The following is a 17,325-nucleotide window of genomic DNA, read 5'->3' as shown; positions in this document are numbered from 1 at the left end:
TTCTGAGGCGGTATCACTACGGAAGTAGACTGCCCAACCTTCCTTCTGGGGAGTAGCTGGTGGGTCTGAACCTCCAGCCTTCTGGTTAGCAGTCAAATGCCTTAGGCACTATGTCCTCAGAGCTCCCGCTTAAAAAAGAAAAAGAAAAAAAATTATACTAAGTCGGGGGGGGGGGCAGATACTAAAGGCCACATATGATAGAATTCCATTTGTATGAAATATCCAGGTAAATCTATAGAGACAGAAAGCAGTTTAGTGGTTATCAAGGTCCAAGGAGGACGGGGGTAATTCGAAGTGACTGCTGATGTGTTTGTTTTTTGCCAGCTCCTTCGGTGCAGTTCGGACTTCTTTCTTCAGCACCATCAGTTCTTCATCAAATGCTAGCTCCTGAAATGGTTGAATGTTGACCTCTTCTTTTTGGCACAGTGACTCTATTTATTCCATCCATCTTCTTTGGATGCTTCCTGTATCATTCAATATTATAACATTGCAACTTGAAGCTTGAATTTATTCTTCAGATCTTTCAGCTTGAGAAATGCCGGGCACCTTGTTCCCTTCTAATTTTCTAACTCCAGCTCTTTGCATATTTCATTACCATAGTTTACCTTGTGTTCTTGAGCCACCTTTTGAAATCTTTTGTTCGCATGGTTTACTTCATCATTTCTTCCATTCTCTTCAGCCACTTTCCAATCAAGAATAAATTTCAGAGTTTCTATTTTGGTCTTTTCTTCTCTTTTTAATAAACTTTTCCTTTCTTCATGTTTTATGTTTTTGTTTTTCTTTTTAAATTTAACTGTATTTGTTACAGCCTTTTGATGCATCAGGTGATCTGGGTGCTACACGTCCACTCACAAACTTAGCAGAGTTACTCTTTCAACTACCTTTACCCCACTGCCATCAACTCAGATCTGACTCATAGCGACCCCTCCTTGGGTTTCCAAGGCAATAACACTATGGAAGTAGATTGCCCCACCTTCCTTCCGAGGAGCGGCTGGTGGATTTGAACTGCCAGCCTTCTGGTTAGTAGTCAAATGCCTTAGGCACTATGCCACCAGAGCTCCTGTTATAGTCACCTAGGTGGCATATAGTTCTTGCTACTCTAAACAGTATTTTTTCTTTGGAAAGCAAGCCCTGTGGATACTCAGTCCCATCAAGTTGGTTCAGTGTAACATACTAATTTCTAGAGGCCAAGTACATGCAGAGTTGGTAACTACAAGGGATGGAAGGCTTAAAAGATTCTAGAAGATGAAACTCAAGTTGTTTTAACAAAGATTTTCCTTTTAAACATCAAGGTGTAGCTCACCACTTCAGTGACAAAAACAATTGGTTTACTAAGGAATCCGCTTAATAGCTAAACACTAGACCACAGAGTTAACATTAGGTTGCACACACCTTACAACAACATACATCAGCTCAATCTGTTAAAATAAGCCAACATGATACTAGAAAAGAATTACTAGCTCTGCTTTAGCTCTTGAAGTATCACAGAACCAGCCTTAAAAAGAAATCTTAGCTTCCCCTTAGTTATTATCATGCCATACAGATTCTTTAAATGTTAACAAAAATAAAGAAAAAAAATCCTTGAAAATATATTATCAGAGGGAATGAAGATAAAGTATTGAACACGTGTATAAGCATTCGAGTGTACAACTGACTCCTCAGGTAGCACTTAGTCAACTTCTTGACCTGTCATTTTCTCCTTTAGGGGCAGCATTTCTTCAGTGATGGCAGCGCTGTTCTCGTCAGCAGTAGGGTCATCTTCATCAATGCCCAGACCAAGCTTGATCATCCCGTAGATCCTGTTAGCGTGTGTCTGGGGATCTTCCAGGCTGAAGCCGGAAGACAGGAGGGCAGTCTCACACAGCAGGATGACCAAATTCTTCATAGACTTATCGCTCTTGTCTCCTGGGCCTTTTGCCTCAGGGGTTCAATAATGCAATGGCCACGGTTGACCTCCAGGCACTTCTTTGCTGCCCTGTAACCCATTGTGGAGCTGTCTCTTAGGGCTTGAGCCTTCATGATTCTTTCCATGTTTGCAGTCTAGCTGCACATGCTTGTGACAATGCAGCATGGGGAAGTGACAAATAGGTTTGACACCACCACCTTTTCACCTTTTTTTTCCAAAATGTCTTTCATGATTTTTCAGAGGTTTTCAAACTTTGTTTTTATTCTCTTCCTGTTTCGTTTTCTCTTCTTCGTCTTCTAGAAGTTCCAACCACTCTTTGGTGACCGACACTAAAGTCTTCCCCTCAAATTCCTTCTGCTGTTAGACACAGTACTCATCCATGGGCTCGATCATACCAAGCCATGCTTTCGAAGATGCTCCACAAAGGCCAAGTTAGCAACCTGGTCCTTGGTTTCACCAGTCATGTACTAGATGTGTTTCTGATTCTCCTTCATTCTTGTGCAATAGTCCTTGATGGAAGCCATCTCATCACCCAAAGCCGACCTGTAGTACCGCAAACAGCTCAGAACGTTTTTCCCGGTTCTGAGAGTCCTCATGTATCCCAAGCGTAAGGTTTTCAGAGAATTGCTCATACAACTTCCTGTAGTTCCCTTTATCTTCCGCCAGTTCAGTGAAGAGTTCCAAGCACTTTTTGACCAAATTCTTCCTGATAACTTTCAAATTTTTGCTTTGCTGCAATATTTAGGGGAAATATTTAGAGGGAGATCCTCGGAGTCCACCACACCTGTAATGAAATTCAGATATTCAGAGATTAGCTCCTCACAGTTACCCATGAAGAAAACTCCGCATACATACAATTTAATGTTGTTCTTTTTCTTTCTGTATTTAAATATATCAAAAGATGCACATCTTGGGACAAAGAGAAGCACTCTGAATTCAGCTGTCCTTCAACCGAGAAATGCTTCACCATCAAGTGGTCTTCCCAGTCATTGGTCAAGCTCTTGTAGAACTCCCTATACTCTTCATTGATAATGTCATCAGGGTTCCTGGTCCAGATGGGCTTTGTTTTGTCGAGCACCTCTTGGTCAATGTACTTCGCCTGGATTTTCTTCTTCTTCTTGTCACCATCCTTCTTTTCTTCCTCTTCTTTATCAGAACCACCATCTTCTATCTCAGGCTTGTCATCTGATTCCTTTTCTTCTTTTTCTTTCCCTTCCTCCTTCTCTTCTTTTTCTTCAGCCTCATCATCACTCACTTCCTTACCTCATTCTTTATCCACGAAAAGAGTGATTGGATAGCCAATAAATTGAGAGTGTTTCTTCACAATCTCCCTCATTCTTCTTTCCTCCAAGTACTCCATTTGGTCTTCTTTCAGGTGCAGGATAATGTTTGTTCCACAAGTTCACCTGTGTCTGTCCTAACCACAAAGGACCCTTCTGCAGAGGACTCCTACACATACTGCTGTTCATCATTGTGTTTGGTGATCACCGTCACTTTCTCAGCTACCAGATATGCAGAGTAAAATCCCACTTTGAACCAGCCAGTCATGGAGATGTCGGTGTCAGCCTCCAAAGCTTCCATGAACGCCTTGGTGCCTGACTTGGCAATAGTTTCAAGGTTATTGATCAGGGTGGCCTTGGTCATCCCAATTCCTGTGTCCATGAATGTGAGGGTGCAATCTTGCTTGTTTGGAAGGAGATTGATATGGAGGTGTTTCCCAGCATCTAGCTTACTGGGATCCGTCAAGCTTTCATATCTGATTTTGTCCAGAGCATTGGATGAATTTGAAATCAGCTCCTTCAGGAAAATATCTTTGTTCAAGTAGAAAATGATGAACAGAAACATCAACTGGGCAGTTTCAGCCTGGAAGGCAAATGACTCCACCTTCTCCTCCTCCTCCATGGGCTGGTCTTGGGTCTGGGCAAAATGACCACACAGGCTCCGCAACAAAGCAGCATCAGGACGCAGAAGCAACTCATGTTTTGTGTTCTTGATGTCATCACACAATTTATCTGGTCTTTGGTCATTGGTGTTCAATATGTCAAATCTGTTTTTAAGATGGTCTCTAAATTCAGGTGGGATAGATGCAAGGTTGTATTTTGGTTATTGCAAACTTGTTTTAATTTTCTTCAGCTTCAACTTCAACTTGCATATGAGCCATTGACGGTCTGTTCCACAGTCAGCCCCTGACCTTGTTCTGACTGATGATACTGAGCTTCTTCATTGTCTTCTCCCAAAGATGCAGTAAACTTGATTTATGTGAATTCCATCTGGTTAGGTCCCTAACCTAACTAATGGTATAGTTGCCATTTATGTTATTGAAAAAAGGTATTTGTAATGAACAAGTTGTTTGTCTTGCAAAATTCTCTCATGCAGTCTCCAGCATCATTTCCAACACCAAGGCCAATTTTCCAACTATCTATGCTTCTACTTTTGTTTTTCAACTTTTGCATTCCAGTCACCAGTAATTATCACTACGTCTTGATTGCATATTTGGTCAATTTTGGATTGTAGAAGTTGGTAAAAATCTTCAATTTCTTCATCTTTGGCTTTGGTGGTTGTCATGAATTGAACTGTAAGTCCCCCTCCCTCAAATTTTGTGTCAATTTGGCTGGGCCATAATTCTCAGTGGTTTAAAAGTTATGTAATTATGTAATGTGGCAAATATGTAATGATACCCCATGATGTGATCTGATGTGATAAACCAATCAAGAGTTAAAGGATTAAGATTAAGTTTGGGTTGCAACACCCTCAGTCCCATCACAGCCCAGATCCAATGTAAGGGGAGCTTTCTTGAGTGTGGCCTGTAACACTTTTTATCTTATAAGAGATAAAAGGAGAAAGAAGAGAGACCTACGACCACCAAGAAAGAGAAGTCAGGAGCAGAGTGCATCCCTTAGACCAGGGTCCCTATGCTGGGATCCTATTGGGAACAAGAGACATACAGAGAAAGGTCTTCCCCTAGAACCAGCACTCTGAACTCAGACTTCTATCCTTCTAAACTGTAAGACAATAAATTTGTGTTTGTTCAAGTCATCCACTTGTGATATTTCTGTTATAGCAGCACTAGAGAACTGAGACAATGGTTGGTGTATAAATCTGAATAGTACTAGTATTTACTGATCTTCCTTGGAGGCATATGGTTATTATCCTATCAATGACAGCATAATACTTCAGCATAGATCTTGAAATGTTCTTTTTGATAATGAATGTGATGCCATGTCTCTTCAATGTGTCATTTCCAGCTTAGTAGACAATATGACTGTCTGATTCACAATAGCCAATACCAGTTCATCTCAGCTCACTAATGCCTTGGATGTCTATCTTTATGTGTTCCATTTCATTTATGACAACTTCCACTTTTCCTAGATTCATAATTCAAAAATGGTTGCAGCAGTACATTGACAGGGAACTGCCAGAAATTCAAGCTGGACTCAGAAGAGGGCATGGGACAAGGGATATCATTGGCAATGTCAGATGGATGTTGGCAGAAAGCAGAGAATTACAGAAAGATACTTGTCTGTGTTTTATTGACTATGCAAAGCCATTCCACCATGTGAATCATAACAAATTATGTATGACATTGAGAAGATGGGAATTCCAGAACATTTAATCATGCTCATGAGGAACCGAGGAGTGGCTGGTGGGTTTGAACCGCCAGCCTTCTGGTTATCAGTCAAGAGCCTTAGCCACTACGCTACCAGAGGATGGGGCAATCTACTTCCGTAGTGATACTGCCTCGGAAACCCAAGGAGGGGTCGCTATGAGTCAGGTCTGACTCGACGGCACATAACAACAACAACAACATGAGGAACCTGTACACAGAGCAAGAGGCTGCTGCTTGAAAAGAACAAGGGGTTACTGCATGGTTTAAAATCAGGAAGGGTGTGCCTCAGAGTTGTATCCTTTCACCATACTTATCCAATCTGTAAGCTGAGCAAATAATCCGAGAATCTGGACTATATGAAGAAGAACACAGATCAGGACTGGAGGAAGACTTACTAACAAGTGGCAATATGCAGATGACACAACCTTGCTTGCTGGAAGTGAAGAAGATTGGATCACTTACTGATGAAGATCCATATGGATTGTACCTCAACATAAAGAAAACAAAATTCCTCACAACTAGACCAATAAGCAATATCATGACAAATGGAGAAGACATTGTTGTCAAGGATTTCTTTTTACTTGGATCCACAATCAACACCCATGTAAGCAGCAGTCAAGAAATCAAATGATGAATTGCATTGGGCAAATCTGCTGCAAAAGACTGCTTTAAAGTGTTAAAGAACAAATGTGTCCCTTTGAAGAGTCAGGTGCACCTGACCTAAGTTATGGTATTTTTCAATACCCTCATATACATATGAAAGATGGACAATGAGTAAGGAAAACCACAGAAGAATTGATGCATTTGAATTGTGGTGTTGGCAAAGACTATTGAAGGTACCACGGACAGTCGGAAGAGTGAACAAATCTGTCTTGGAAGAAGTACAGCCAGATGCTCCTTAGAAGCAAAACTGGTCAGCCTTCATCTCTCATACTTCGGTCATGTTATCAAGAGTGACCAGTCCCTGGCAAAGGATACCATGCTTGGTAAAGCCGAAGATCAGCAAAAGAGGGGAAGGCCCTCACTGAGAGGGACTGACACAGTTGCTGCAACAAAGGTCTCGGCTCAAACACAGCAGGGATTTTGAGGATGGCCCAGGACTGGGCAGTGTTTCATTCTGTTGTACATAGGGTCCCGATGAGTCGAAACCAACTCGACGGCATCTAACAACAACAGCTAATGTGTATCAATCGACGGCATCTAACAACAACAGCTAATGTGTATCAATTTTTGTTTGTTTGTTTTTATGGATTCTAAAATTAGATTGAGTGATGGTTACACAATGTTGTGAGTATTATAAAATTAAACTATATACTTTAAATGAGTGGAGTTTATTGTTATGAATTATATCTTAATCAAGTTATAACAAATCATTTTAAATATGGTGGCACATACATCATCACCTGATCTTATCTCTCTGCTGAAAGATGGTGGTTATGAAGAGCACATGAGATTATGTATCTGGCCAAAACCAAACCAAACCCACTGCCATCAACTCAATTCCAACTCACAGCAACCCTATTGGGCTTCCGAGGTGGTAAATTTTCACAGAAGTGGATTGCTCAGTCTTCCTTCTGTGGAGTGGCTGGTGGGTTTGAATCACCAGCCTTCTGGTTAGCAGTCAAATGCCTTAGGCACTGTGTGAAACAGAGCAATTATTTTTTAAAAAAATAAAAAAAAAAATTTTAAAAAACAAGGAAAATAAAAAGGAATTATTTTAGAAATTAAAGAAAGCCTGTAGTCATGGATAGTGCTCCATGTATTTACTTCTCAGAAATATTTGTGTAGTAAGAGAAAAAAAATACTAGGTATTTGCCTCCCACAGCCCATCTGCCTATACAATGATTCATTCATGAAAAACCCTTACAGTCTCACCAGAATGTACTCGTGATGCACTCTCTGAACCTCCCAGGGTGCCCTGCACATTCAAGCTTGAAGAGCTTTCGGGGCACAAAATGTTCCAGCCATTATTCTTTCAATTTACATATCACTAATTGATTAAGTAGAAAGAGGATTTTAGACTTTTAATCAAAAAGCCCACATTTTAAAGCTATCTAGTAAGGAAAAATATTTTTTGCAGATGACAGCATTGAGGCCTGGGATAATACAAGCAAGAACAATCTAAGAATTTATGAAAGGTTAGAAAGTCAATAGCAAAACATTACAAAGCACTCCTTTTGAAACAATGATTATTCTAGCAAGTCTCATATAGTAATTAGTTTAAACATGACAATAACTTTATTATTGACTGTATTTTCCTGATGAGGTCTGAAGCTCAGAGTAGCTTCCCCAGTGTCACCAGCTGATAAGTGGCAGAACCTGGATGGACACCAAACATTCTGACTCCCAAATCCCTACTTCTTACCAAAATCCCAACGTACTGTTTCTTTCTAGTAACATTCTTAATCGAAGAAAAGACTAAAATAAAATCCATATAACTAGTTGCCGTCAAGTCAACTCCAACTCATGGCAACCCTAGTGTGTGTCAGGGTAGAACTGGGTTCTACAGGGTTCCAAGGGCTGATTTTTCAGAAGTAGATTTCCAGGCCTTTCTTCCATGTGCCTCTGGATGGACTCAAACCTCCCAATTCAGATAGTCTTTCATATGCATGTAACACTTTAGTCTCAACTACCATATCAACTACAGGTTGAGTTTTATTATCTGTACCTCAAGGACATTAATGGATATCTGTTTTTGCATTTTGACACAAAATAAACCTGAGGTATTAAAATGTTTAATAATGTTTATTGTGCTAAAGCACATACACAAATATAATTATGAATAATTTAAGAAAATTACTGACACTCCTTTTCATGAGCTGTATCTAAAATAATACAAACTTCACAAATTTATTTATTTATTTAATTTTTGGAGTGTTCTCTCCCCTCCCCTCCCACCCCTGGTAACCAACAAAGAAAGTTTCCTTCCATATATAAACCTTTCCTTCACTGTTAACAATAATTAACTAACACAATATGTGTCCTCCTGTAATTGACTTATTTCACTCAGCATAATGTTCCCCAAGTTCATCCACGTTATGCGGTGTTTTACAGATTCTACGTTATTCTTTAGTATTGCATAGTACTCCATTGTGTGTATGCACCATAGTTTAAACCTCACAACTTTAAAAAGACAAAACGAAAAAACAGTTCATTCAATCAAATATTTGGTCCGTGTGGTTGTCAGGTGCCATCAGATTGACTCCAATTCATAGTGACCCCACGCACAACAGAATGAAACATTGCCTGATCATGGCATCCTCACACTCTTGCTGTACTTGAGCCCATCATTGCAACCACTGTGTCAGTCCATCCTGTTGAGGGTCTTCCCCTTTTTCAGTGACCCTCTAATGAGAATGATATCCACCTCCAGGGAACGGTCCCTTCTAATAACATCACCAAAGTAGGTGAGATGAAGACGGCTGTTCTCGCTTCCAAGCAACATTCTGGCTTCACTTCTTCAGGGACAGATTTGTTCATTCTTCTGGCAGTCCGTGGTACTTTCGGCATTCTTCGCCAGCACCACAACTCAAAAGCATCAGCTCTTCTTCTGTCTTCCTTATTCATTGCCCAGCTCTCACATGCATATGAGGCTACTGAAAATATCATGGCTTAGGGTAGGCGCACCTTAGTCTTCAAAGTGACATCATTGTTTCTTAGCACTTTAAAGAAATCTTAGGACTTTAAACAAGCCTTTTGCAGCAAAATTGTCCAATGCGATACGATGTGTATTTCCTGGACTGCTGCTTCCATGGGTGTTGATTGTGAATCCAAGGAAAATTAAATCCCTTATTACTTCATTCTTTTCTCCATTTATCATGATGTTGGTTATTGGTCCAGTTGTGAGGATTTTTGTTTTCTTCATGTTGAGGTGTAAACCATATTGAAGACTGTAGTCTTTTATCTTCATCAGTAAGCGCTTCAAGTCCATCTTCACTTCCAGCAAGCAAAATTGTGTTATCTGCATATCGCAAGCTGTTAATGAGTCTTCCTCCAATTCGGAGGCCCCGTTCTTCTTCATGTAGTCCAGCTTCTTGGATCATTTGCTCAGCATAAAGACTGAATAAGTATGGTGAAAGGATATAACCATGACACACATCTTTCATGATTTTAAATCACGCAGTATCCCATTGTTCTGTTTGAACAAACTTTTGGTCTATATACAGGTTCTTCATGAGCAAAATTAAGTGTTGTGGAATTCCATTCTTTGTAATGTTATCCATAATTTGTTATGATACACACAGTTGAATGCTTTTGCATAGTCAATAAAACACAAGTAAACATCTTTCTGGTATTATTTGCTTTCAGCCGAGATGCATCTGACATCAACAATTATATCCCTTGTTCCATGTCCTCTTCTGAATCCAGCTTGAATTTCTGGAAGTTCCCTGTCAATATACTCTGCAATCGTTTTTGAATTATCTTTGGCAAAATTATACTTATATGTGATATTAGTGATATTGTTGGATAATTTCTGTATTCTGTTGCATCATCTTTCTTTGGAATGGGCACAAATGTTGATCTCTTCCAGTCAATTGGCCAGGTAGCTGTCTTCCAAATTTATTGGCATAGGTGAGTAAGTGCCTCCAGCACTGCATCCATTTGTTGGAACATCCCAGTGGGTATTCCATCAACACCTGGAGCCTTGTCACTCACCAATTCCTTCAGTGTAGCTTTGACTTCTTTAACTAGCATTGGTTCTTGATCATATGCTACCTCCTGAAATAGCTGAACATCAATCAATTCTTTTTGGTACAGTAACTGTATTCCTTCCATCTTCTTTTGATGCTTCCCACATTATTCAATATTTTTCCCATGTTCTTATTGTTGTTAGGTGCCATTGCATCATCTCTGACTCATAACAACCCTATGCACAGCAGAATGAAACACTATCTGGTCTTGTGCCAGCCTCATGATCCTTGCTATACTTGAGACCATCGTTGCAGCCACTGTGTCTATCTATCTAATTGAGGGCCTTCCCCTTCTTCATTGACACTTCTCCTTACCGAGCATGATATCCTTCTCCAGGGAATGGTTCCTTCTGACAACATGACAAAAGTAGATGAGACAAAGTCTGGCCATTCTCGCTTCCAAGGAACATTCCAGCTGCACTTCTTCCAGGACACATTTATTACTTCTTTCAGCACACCATGGTACTCTTAGCATTCTTCTCCAACACCACAACCCAAAAGCATCAACTCTTCTTCAGTCTTCCTTATTCATTGTACAGCTCTCACGTACATAAGGGGAGATTGAAAATACAGTGGCTTGGGTTAGGCTCACCTTAGTCTTCAAGGAGACATCTTTACTCTTTATCACTTGAAAGAGGTCTTTTGCAGCTGATTTGCCTAATGCCATATGTCGTCTGATGTCTTGACTGCTGCTTCCATTGGTGTTGATTGTAGAACAAAGTAATATGAAATCATTAACAACTTCAATCTTTTCTCCATCTACCATGAAGCTATTTATTGGACCAGTTGTGAGGATTTTTGTTTTCTTTATATTGAGATGTAATCCATACTGCAGACTATAGTCTTTAATCTTCATCAGTAAGTGCTTCAAGTCGCCCTCACTTGCAGCAAGCAAAGTTGTGTTATCTGCATATTGCATGTTGTTAATGAGTCTTCCTCCAATCCTGATGCCAAGTTCTTCTTCATATAATCCAGCTTCTTTGATTATTTGCTCAGCATAAAAGTTAAATACGTATGGTGAAAGGATACAAACCTGATGCACTTCCTTCTTGATATTGAACCATGCAGTATCCCGTTGTTCTGTTCGAACGACAGCCTCTTGATCTATGCACAGGTTCCTCATGAGTACAAGCAAGTGTTCTGGAATTCCCATTCTTCACAAGGTTATCCATAATTTGTTATGATCCACACAATCGAATGCTTTTGCATAGTCAATAAAATCCAAGTAAACATCTTTCTAGTATTCTTTGCTTTCAGCTAAGATCCATCTGACATCAGGAATGATATCCCGAGTTCCACATACTCTTCTGAATCCAGCTTGCATTTCTGGAAGCTCACTGTCAATATACTGCTGGAACCATTTTTGAATTATCTTCAGTAAGATTTTACTCACATGCAATATTAATGACATTGTTCGATAATTTCCACATTCTGTGGGATCACCTTTCTTTGGAAAGGGTACAAATATGGATCTATTCCAGTCAGTTGGCCAGCTAGCTGTCTTCCAAATCTCTTGCCATAACCAAGTGAGTGCCTCCAGTGTGGTATCCATTTGTTGAAACATCTCAGTGGATATTCTGTCAATTCCTGGATCCTTGTTCTTTGCCAATCCCTTCAGTGCAGCTTCTACTTCTTCTTTCATTACCATTGGTTCTTGATCATATGCCACCTCCTGAAATGGATGAACACTGGCCAGTTCTTTTTGGTACAGTGACTCTGTGTATTCCTTACATCTTCTTTTGATGCTTCCTGCATCATTCAATATTTTGCTCATAGAATCTTTCAATATTGCAACTCGAGGCTTAATTTTTTTCCTCAGTTCTTTCAGCTTGAGAAATGCTGAGCATATTCTTCCCTTTTGGTTTTCTAACTCCAGGTCTTTGCACATTTCATTATAGTAATTGGCTTTGTCTGCTCAAGCTGCTCTTTGAAATCTTCTGTTCAGCTCTTTTATCTTGTCATTTCTTCCATTTGCTTTAGCTACTCTCCACTCGAGGGCAAGTTTCAGAGTCTCTTCTGACATCCATTTTGGTCTTTCCTTCCTTTCTTGTCTTTTTAATAACCTTTTGCTTTCTTCATATAGGATGTTCTTGATGTCATCTCACAACTCTCTGGTTTTTGGTCATTGATGTTCAGTGCATCAAATCTATTCTTCAGCTGATCTCTGAGCTCAGGTGGGATGTAATCAAGGTCATAGTTTGTATCTTTTGGACTTGTTTTAATTTTCCTCAGCTTCAACTTGAACCTGCATACAAGCAATTGATGTTCTGTTCTACAGTCAGCTCCTTGCTTTGTTTTGACTGATGATATTGAGCTTATCCATTGCCTCTTTGCACAGATGTAGTCAATCTGATTCCTGTGTGTTCCATCTGGCAGGGTCCATTTATGTTGTTGAAAAATGTATTTGCAATGAAAGTCATTGGTCATGCAAAATTCTATCATGTGATTTCCAGTGTCATTTCTATCACTGAGGCCATATATTCCAACTACCGGTGATTCTTCTTTGTTTCCAACTTTCACATTCCAATCACCAGTAATCATCTGTACATCTTGATTGCATGTATTGTCAATCTCAGAGTGCAGAAATTAGTAAAAATCTTCAATTTCTTCATCTTATGCTTTAGTGATTTGTGTGTTAAGTTTAAACAGTCGTATTAACTGGTCTTCCTTGTAGGTGCATGGGTATTATTATCCTATCACTGACAGCATTGTACTTCAGGATAGATCTTGAACCAGTCTTTGTGACAATGAGTATGAAGTTGTTCTTCTTCAATTTGTCATTCCAAGCATAGTAGATCATGATTGTGTAGGTCAAAATGGACAAAACCAGTCCATATCAGCTCAATAAAGCCTAAGATATCGACCTTTATGTGTTCCATTTCATATTTGACAACTTCCAATTTTCCTACATTCATACTTTACACATTCCATGTTCCAATTATTAATGGATGTTTGCAGCTGCTTCTTCCCATTTTGAGTCATGCTCCCTAAGCTCTGAAAGCTTCACTCCATCCACTTTTTTAAGGTTGACTCTTTGAGGAGGCAGCACTTCTCCTTTCATATTTTGAGTGCCTTTCGACCTCTCAACTTCCAGCACTATACCAATGTTTCAGGGCTATTCATAAAGGTTTCCAATAATGTATCAGATAGTGTTTCACTGCTGTTCATGAGATAGATAGCCCCTTCTTCTTCCCAGTCTTTCTTAGTCTGGAAGCTCTGCTGAATGGGTGACCCTGCTGGTATTTGAAATACTAGTGGCATAGCCTCCAGTCTCACAGCCACACATAAGGCACCACAGTATGACAAACTGACAGACAAGTGTTAGTTGGTCTATGTACTCTTCAAGAAAAGGGGGCAATGATTTGTTTTTCCCTGAATTTAATTATGTTCTCATGTATAATAAAGAACTAGCCAATAGCCCAACAGTAATAAGGTCACAAGCTTGATTAATTTCAGCACTCCCACTAGTTGAAATAAGGAAGCCCAGGCAGGTGGTATTAGTCTTGTCATTTGCTTGTGGTTATTCTAATAGATGTGTCTTAAAAGGTACAAAGTATAGAGGTGGAAATGTTCAGAAAACAACAAAAAGCCTAAATTAGAAAATAGGAGTCATGGACTGAGGACTACTTAATTATTAAGTGGGTTTAGGAAGATGTGAACAGTCAACCCAGAAATTCCAAAGAAATTATATTGTCTTCATTTTGACTATCCACATGGTTAGTTACCAAAGTTCAACCTGAAGATACAAAGAGTTATTTTCTTTGATAGTCATATTGGCATATGCAATAGTTACTAAGGTACAGACATTAAAAAGTATGGTTTAATACTCTGGTAGCGTAGTGCCTAAGGCACTAACCAGCCAAACCCACCAGCCACTCCTAGGAAGGAAGATGGGGCAATCTACTTCTGTAGTGATACTGCCTCAGAAACCCAAGGAGGGGTCGCTATGAGTCAGGGCCGACTCGACGGCACATAACAACAACAACATCCATAGCATATGTCTTAAATATAAAGACACTGGTAATACACAGGTAAGATAGAGATGAAAGTCTAGCTAACATTTCTATTAGGGAAGCTCAATTGAAAAATTAATGACATATTTGTACTTCAATGGAAAATCTAGAGCCTTAGTAAGAATCAAAGCCTTGAGTGTTGGTGTCAGGATATGAAATATAGATCTCTCACACAAAAAACTAACCAGCAAAGAATTAGAGTTTGGGATGATGATTGTTTGATTACTTACAGTATAATTAAGAATTATATGTGAAACTTACTCTGTGAATAAAAGGACAGTTATTTTTCTTCCAAATAACCTTAAAATAGATGGATAATGTTGACATGTTTAATTTCTTCTGTTTGCCTCAAGTCATTCCAATAGAATAAATATGCTGATAACACCCATACAAATGAAAGCCTGTGGATGCTGATGATCCAGAAACAATAAAAGCCATGGCTGGCATAGGTCTCTAAAGCAAGTGTCACAGTTAGGACAGAAAAAGGGTGAATAGCCAGGGATGCCATGAAAGGGAGTTTCGTTCCATATCCACAGAATTATTTGTTTGCTTGTAAATTTGTTTTAGATTTATGCTTTTCAATAAAGCACTTACTGAGTAGAGGAATCAGATACTTTCCAATAAATAGCTCAGGGGTAGCTATTAGCTTAGTAGGTCACCCAGGAGACTAAAAGAGCTGATGCATCAACCAACGTGATCTGAATGTCTGCTACAGGGAAAGCCACCAAGGCCATGCCTATGCCTATGCTGTCCCTACTTCTCATGCCCAAGCCCTGCATGCCTATGGAATGCCACTTCTTCCCCCAGGCCTCCTCAACAGCCTAGGCCCACAGGGCTCCTTCCCTCTTCTGGTCTCCTGTATTGCCTTCTATGCCTGTGGTCTCCAAAGCTGTCTGTTAACTGGAGTCTCCTGGGGAACATTTTAGCTATACAGACTCCTGGATCCCTGTGGAGATCTATTGAATCAGAAGCTCTGGGTGTTTGCCTGGAAAATCTGCCTTTTTAATGAGTCTCCCATATGACTCTGAAAGAGGCAGCCTTGAAGTGGATCACAGCTAGCATCTGAGCAACATACAGTTACCACCTTTCTCTCTCTCACTTTCTTATTGTTCAGTCTCTATCACTTGTATCTCTCTCTTGTATTCCCAACAAGTTTGTGAATTCTGAAGACCAATCAGGACATATATTTCTTTGTATCTATAACATTTAAGGAATAAGGAAGACCAAAGAAGAATTGGTGTTTTTGAATTATGGTGTTGGTGAAGAATATTGAATATACCATGCACCAACAGAAGAATGAACAAATCTGTCTTAGAAGAAGTAGCCAGAATTCTCCTTAGAAGTGAGAATGGCAAGACTTCATTTCACATACTTGGGCCATGTTATCAGGAGAGACCAGTTCCTGGAGAAGCACATCATGCTTGGTAAAGTAGATGGTCAATAAAAAAGAGGAAGACCCTCAATGAGACGGATTGATACATTGGCTGCAACAATGGACTCAGACATAGCAGGGATTGTGAGGATGGAGAGGAACAGGCAGTAAGTATTTCATTCTGTTGTATATAGGGTTGCTATGAATTGGAACTGACTCTATGGCACCTAACAACATCAATATAACATGTAACACATTCATTCATTCGTCTATTCATCCATTGGAAAAGACTGATAGAATGCCTACTACATCCTGGTCCCTGTTCTAGGTGTAATGCCATATTAGTGAGGAAACAAACACACCTTCACCCAACAAATGACTAGTAAACATGATAATGAGTCTAGCAAACTGAATTCAACAAATACTAGCAAATATTTAAACAGTGCCTCTTTGTACAGTAGATACTGTTCTGAGCATCATTACTGTCCTCTCCAAATTGCAGATGAAAAAACTGAAACACAGAGAGGTTAAACAACTTGCCCAAGATTACACAGTTAATAACTGGCAGGGACAAGATACAAACATCAGTAGGCTGGCTCCAGACTCATTGCTCATAACCACTCTGCTATATTATCTTGGCAGCTCTGGTAGCATAGTGCCTGAGGCACTTGACTGCTAACCAGAAGGCTGGCGGTTCAAATCCATGAGCCACTCCTTGGAAGGAAGGTTGGGCAATCTATTTCCATAGTGATACCACCTCAGAAACCCAAGGAGGGGCTGCTATGACTCAGGTCTGACTCCACAGCACATAACAACAACAACATATTATCTTAGTGTACATATTCTGCTAAGCTTAAAGGAAACAATGTTGATAATGTTCTGTTTTTCACTGTATGAGCTCACTGGTTAGCAGTGTACTGAGAGGTAAGCATAGAAGAACAGAGGAGGGGTCAGTGAATTATTTGAATTGAATTACTTAGTTATTTGAAAAATATGGAAGGCTTTTTTAAGATAAGACTTGATAAAGGAGTAAGGAGGAGGAAGAGAATGAAAAAAAAAGTAGGAAGAAGAAAAAGGGAAGAGGAGGAGGAGATCATTACATTAGAAAGATGACCATCTGGGCACAGAGAACGGTAATTGACATTGCGTGGATTGCTACAGGACAGCAGCTGTCAGCCACCCCACCTCCCATGACCCAATCAGAAATGGGGCAACTTTCTTCCCATAAGACACCTGTGGCTGGGAGGCAGACACTGCTGCAGAAAGCAGCCACCTCTGCTGACAGCAGCTACAGCCAGAAGTCACAGGTGGTCACAGGTAGGGTGTGGAAAGGATGCTGCACCGATTGTTTTTTGATCCATCTTCACATCTTTTGATGTGAAGAACACATCAGCACCAATTTTTGTAATAATAATAATAATAATAATAATAAAGTTTAGAGTCTAAGGAGAAGAGGTAGAAAGGCTAAATGAATGATTAAAAAATTCATAGTTAACCAAACAGAACATGGGGCATCAGATTAAGAGAACTGTTGACAGAGATACAGCAATAGAGGCACACAGACACATATATGTTAGAAAAAGTTTTGGTAATAATTTGGTTACCTTAGTAACAAAACTATCTAGAAAATGCTATCAAAAATTAAGTAAGGGGCAAACTTTTTATCACTTAAGTTTTTACCACAATAAAGTTAAAAATAAAAAATAGCAAAGAAAGCTCAAAAAAAAAAAAAAAAA

The 17,325-nt window shown here is 39.6% G+C and overlaps 1 pseudogene; it reads right to left on the bottom strand.

Annotated features, from left to right (window-relative positions):
* Positions 1 to 1,669: 1,669 nt before the first annotated feature.
* On the bottom strand, positions 1,670 to 6,456 carry LOC103199023 (annotated as a pseudogene).
* Positions 6,457 to 17,325: the final 10,869 nt, after the last annotated feature.

Source organism: Orycteropus afer, unplaced genomic scaffold (genome assembly GCF_000298275.1).
Source record: "Orycteropus afer afer isolate SDZICR_OR568_19922 unplaced genomic scaffold, OryAfe1.0 scaffold00101, whole genome shotgun sequence".
In the NCBI taxonomy this organism is placed as follows: Eukaryota; Metazoa; Chordata; class Mammalia; order Tubulidentata; family Orycteropodidae; genus Orycteropus; species Orycteropus afer.
Note: the sequence above shows the minus strand (reverse complement) of the source record. Positions and strands in the feature narration are given on the sequence as shown.